The sequence below is a fragment of the Sebastes fasciatus genome, chromosome 13 (genome assembly GCF_043250625.1).
Source record: "Sebastes fasciatus isolate fSebFas1 chromosome 13, fSebFas1.pri, whole genome shotgun sequence".
In the NCBI taxonomy this organism is placed as follows: Eukaryota; Metazoa; Chordata; class Actinopteri; order Perciformes; family Sebastidae; genus Sebastes; species Sebastes fasciatus.
The window spans coordinates 26,319,829-26,325,450 of NC_133807.1; the positions used below are offsets into that span (position 1 = coordinate 26,319,829).

At 38.9% G+C, this 5,622-nt stretch overlaps 1 long non-coding RNA gene across 1 annotated transcript; it reads left to right on the forward strand.

Moving 5' to 3' along the window:
* The first annotated feature begins 698 nt into the window (after positions 1 to 698).
* Positions 699 to 4,637, forward strand: LOC141781015 (uncharacterized). Its single transcript, XR_012596753.1, has 3 exons — positions 699 to 1,188; positions 1,262 to 1,332; positions 4,322 to 4,637. It is a non-coding gene; the product is annotated as an uncharacterized LOC141781015 (long non-coding RNA).
* The last annotated feature ends 985 nt before the right edge of the window (positions 4,638 to 5,622 follow it).

Consider the following 5,622-nt stretch of genomic DNA (forward strand, 5'->3'; position numbering starts at 1 on the left):
CTCTGGCCTGTATACACCTCGTTAGCCGTGTGTGCTCTGACAGGAATGTGAGTGGTTTCGGACTGATTGCTGTAATGATGATCATGTGTGATCCATGTGACAGTCAGGTTTCTGTTTTGCATGCTCCGGGAGGTTCAGGATTCGTCACCAAACTTCTGTGCGCCTTTTTAAGTAAGTGCTTTGTTTTCTTCTTAAAACACGTTTCTGAGAAAAAAGGGAAAAAGCAATTTACTGTTCCAAAAGTGTTTAAACCATCTGGTACACAATTAGTATCTTTATTCTGTTCAGAAACTTGGGTGGTTAGTGCTGCAGTCATAATTAAATCAGTGTTTACTCATTCATGCCGTATTGCTCATTAACCTTTCTTTACCAACCATCTCTATCTCGAAGGCCGCGTGACAAGTAGGCCTGAGAAAGAGTGTCTCTGTTGGGTTTCATGCTCAGAGCTGGGGAAAAAAAGACTCCTTTTGGTGTTATGAGCATTTTGGGTTTGTGTTAACAGAGGATGACTCTGTTGGTAGTGACATTTGAGGTTTAGGAATCACAGAATTGTTGTTAAGGCTGGTTTCACGCTTTGTCTCGTGAATGTGGGAGCGGGCTGGAGTAAGGCCTCGGGGGGCAAAGTATGACATCAAGCATTATATCTAAAAGTTGGTCAAACTGTTTGCGCTGTTCGAACATCAGCAAATACTGCAGGAACTTTGGACTTTAACGCGAGCTAGCAGGAAACTTGTACAATGTTCGGGACAGGCTGACAGTCAATTATCAGCATCTTTTTTTCTCCACAGCACTTCCCCTTTTGTACATACATCCTCCAATTCCAATTCTGGACTTTTAAAAGGAGACCATTTCTTTTCCAGACAGTGATTTCCTTCAATATCTCCCCGTGTCTCTGTGTGTTTTCAACAGGCGGACCCATGGGGCTACAGTCTTGCAAGCCTTGCAACTCCTGCCTGCAAAGTAAGGAGGAATGCCGACCGGCTGGCGGCTGCTGCTCGTGTGTGTGTGACGACTGGAGGAATTGCTCTGAACACTGCTGTGACATCTGCTGCCAGATGTGTGTGGACGTTTGCTCTTGCGTGTGTTCAAGAGACTGCAGCTACACCTTCTGTACATTTTGCCTCGGCCTGGTGCGGAAATGTGTCTCATTTTGTACCCCCCAGCAAACTGAGACATTGTAGGCACAACGTAAGTATTCATACTACCTTTTCATTTACTTCAGCTCACATAAATCTAAGCTGAATGTTTTCATCTGGTTTAGAGGCTGTGATGAATCCGGTACAGCATGCTGAGTGAACATGTGACCGAAGCCAAAAGATGCATCGATTTAAGGTAAATTAAATGTAGCTCCACGGTATTTGTTTTGTCCGCTCTTTGACATTATGCTGTGGGATTTTAACTGGCTCCTCTGTGTCATCAAAGACAACATTTCAGCCGCACTGTAACTAAAAGAGAAGACTTTCCATTCAAGCTACTTAATCCACATTGACCTCTAAAGTCCCTGCCAAGCACACTATGGAACAGATCCAGCCATTTATATTGTTCGCTTCCAAGTGTATTTCAGTGATAGTGTAAGGGTATTTCGGTGGTAAAGAGCTATTTGATCCCAAGACATGTCGACAACAACAGAAGTCTAAACGCGTTTCACTAGAAAACAATAATCACCCTCTATCTTACAAACAGTTTAGAGATGTACGAGGAGCGTTTGTGAGAGAAGAAAACATGTTCAGAGTGCAGTATTTTGGGAAAAAAGAGAGAGACAGTCGTGAAATTGAGCTGCCAGGTTCAGAGGTGGGGAAAGGTCTCGACTAGAACAATTAGAGAAGCAGAATTTCTGAAGGTGACGGTGTGGGGAGTGTTTGTGGTAATTGAGACCAGTTTTCCAAGTGAAAAGGAGCTGTGTTGTGGTCTGAGATGGGGATGCAGAGGGCAGTGGGGCAGACGGATCCAGGGTGTAACACTCTATTGTGGGGAAGTAGACATGCTTTAGGATGTTAAGTGAATAAGCTTTAAAAAAATAAAAAGCCAGCTGCTATTAAAGTGCACATGAATGCTGAAGCCAACAAGTTGTAAAATGTTTATCTGTTGTTGAATTAATAAGTGCACGTTGATAGATGAACAACATTCAGCAGCATTAGCAGCCATACATTAAAGCTTCAGTAGGCAGAATGTTGTTGGCATCATTGGGGAAAAAAATCCATAATAACCTTTCAGCATATTGTAATTCAAGTGTTCTGAGAGAATACTAGACTTCTGCACCTCCTCATAGCTCTGTTTTCAGGCTTTAAAGTAGCCCGTGACGGGAGACTTTGGCCAATCACAGGTCATTTCAGAGAGAGAGCGTTCCTATTGGCTGTGCTCCAGCTGGTGGGCGGTGCTTGATATTACCTCAACTTATTTCAACGAGGCTGCCGGGTTACAAACTTTCTCATTTTACAGCTAAACAGTACACTACAAGATGTTTCTGAAAACATTTGAGACAACAAGCATTACAGTAACAGAATATTGATTCATATTTGATCAGCGCTGCCTAGTTTGACCGTTTGATCGTAGTTTGCGAGTGATTGACAGCTGCTCAGAGATGGCAGGCTCCAGCTCGGCTCTGATTGGTTGTTTTCCTCCGGTCTGTGAAATCCTGCAGATGCCGTTAAAAGCACCGGAGGACACAGAGGCACATCATTTTTTTTGTCAGATTAGCTGTCTCATGCACTACTGTCAGGATATAGTGACCGTTTTATAAAAATTAAATTTTTAAATCGTATTTGCTCCGTTTCTATCCACTGCAGCTTTAAATGAATACGCTTTTAAAAATGAAAAGCCAGCTGCTTTTAAAGTGCACATGAATGCTGAAGCCAACAAGTTGTAAAATGTTTCTGTTGGTGAATTAATAAGGGCACGTTGATAGACAGGACAACATTCAGCAGCATTAGCAACCATAAATTAAAGCATGCAATGAATAAATCAAGCAAGTCATAAAACATGACATGCATTTATCTGAATGAATGTAACAATAAAACAAAGTCTAAAGTGGACATTGGGACTGCACAATTAATCAAAATTGTATCGCAATCGCAATATGACCTATTGCAATTTTCAAATCGCAGTATTTGTTAAAGGTGAAATGTGTCAAAATAGCATTTTTAAATTAAATATTATGCTGCTGCAGAGACATCTTATTCTATAGACTTAAGAAAACATCTTTGTTTGGTACAGATCTCCAGAAAAATTGCACTATAATCATTTTGTTTTTCAATGAAAATAAGAATAATAATGTAAAAATCATACCCTCTAATATCGCAAATCATATCGCAATTAGATATTTGTTCAAAATCGTGAAGCCCAAATGTGGACAACACGTGCAATTACAGTTTGCAGTAGAAACAAAAGTCATCATATAGGTCGTTGAGAAACAATGAGCATAGTTTGGAGAGATGGTAGATTAATTAAAGTTGAGAAAGCAGGTTGGAGCCGCGAGGCAATTTAACAAGACGAGATTAGAGGATTGTTGGTTGATATGATGGTGATCAGAAAGGTTGATGCAGTGGACATTAATCAAACCCCAATCTCCCAAGTGGCTGGAGAGAAATCTATAATTCTAATATAAACCATATTTATTTTTTATTTAATATTTATTTGATGATTTTCTTGTATAAAACTGTGATTTATGTTGTGTGGTGGAGCATTTTTGAATGGGTGAACACATGCTATTTTTGGCCTAGTTTAGTCTAATGTCACCTGTATAGTGTGACTGAAAAGACAGTTGGAATCAGACTGTATATAAGAAGTGAACATAATCACCATGACGTCACCCATTGGTTTGTGGACTGCCGTTTTGAAGCCTTGAGTTTGGTGAATTGGCCATCGCCGTCTTGGTTTTTTGGAACCAGAAGTGACACGAGAGGGTGGAGCTAAGTACAACCGAATGCTGAATAAGACATTTTTAGTCAACCAAAATGTTACAATTAACTTTCATGAACTGACTATGAAAGGGTTAAGACAACGCTGTGATAGCGACCTGTCAATCACAAGGTAGCCACGCCCTAAAGCATACCCTGCTTTATGGTCTATTTGACTCTAAATGGGACCATAATTTACTAAATGAACATCATGCTGTATTGAAGAAGACTTGAAACTAGCGATTGAGACCATAAACTCATGTTTACAATGTTTACTGAGGTAATAAATCAAGCGAGAAGTAGGCTCATTTTCTCATAGACTTCTATACAATCAGACTTCTTTCTGCAACCAGAGGAGTCGCCCCCTGCTGGCTGTTAGAAAGAATGCAAGTTTAAGGCACTTCTGCACTGGCTTCACTTTTCAGACGCGGAGGTTGCTGCCCGGTTGGAATTCCTGCACCTGGTCGAGGCCTGGGATTATACTGGAGTTTGACACTGGCCATGTTTTCACTGAGGAACACCTGTACAATCTGCAGCGATCCAGTGCAACAACATCAACACCAACTTCAACCTGAACAATGACTGTAGAGTGACTCATAAAGGTCGTTAAAAGGACAAGATTTATTGGAGGACTATGGTATTGGATTTGATTAGACTCTACTGCTGTACCTATTAAATGGGTAACTCGATATATAAACTGGTGCCATGAATCTTGTCAATTAAAGTGATTTATCAATTTAAGCTCCTGATCGTGTTGCTCCGTCACACAGAAGGTATATTCATTATTCAAGCACTACTTCACCACATTCACATGCCCATGTTGTATTAAAGGAAGACACCTCAGGCAAAAACAGTTTTTCATGCACTGGTCAATTTTGAGAATTTAGGCTATTTCGCTTTCATAACATGTCTTCTTTCAGACTAGTGGAAAGAAAACATCCAAAATATACATTTAGGTGTTTATTTTACTACTTTGTCTATTTGCATCTGTAGATTTCTCCTAAATTTACCAAAAGTTAGCATTAGATAATGCCTCATTTGCATATTTAAACATAACATTTCCAAAAACTTGTAGTACAAAATATAATTGTCTTAATATAAGTTATCAACTGTGGAAGTTTCATGGTGATAATATTTTTCCCCCCTATCCACCTGTGGTGTCTTACAAAAAGTAGTGAATTTTATATCTTTTAAAGGCTGTTTTCTCAAAATGATTTTTTTCTCACTCTGAGACAGAAAATTACACCTCAGTAGCACTTCCACCAAACTTTACAGTTTCATTCCTATCTATATTCTGGAGGTTTTTTTTACAGAGGGGTTTGTTCATACATCATTTATAGCCTGATTTATAGAACTTTTTATTCCTAAAACATGGTGGAAATGGATGTTTTTTGTAGCTGTTGACAGTATTTTCTGATTTATGGAGTGATAAAAAGAGATGTCCAAAACTCCCTCAGTAAAAATGTTTGACTCTAATGTATCAACAAAATGAAACAAGAATTTTGAACCTGGTTTTATGTATGGAAATGTATGCAAATTAGGACATTTTTAATAAGATAATGCATAATTTGCATATCTATATAAAACTTGTAATACAAAAAATAATTGTCTTAATGTAAGTAATCAACTGGGGAAGTTGCATGGTGTTATCTATAAGTTAATGTTTTTACCCCATTCACCTGTAGTGTCTTTAAATATTTATGAAATTTTACAAACATATCTTTTT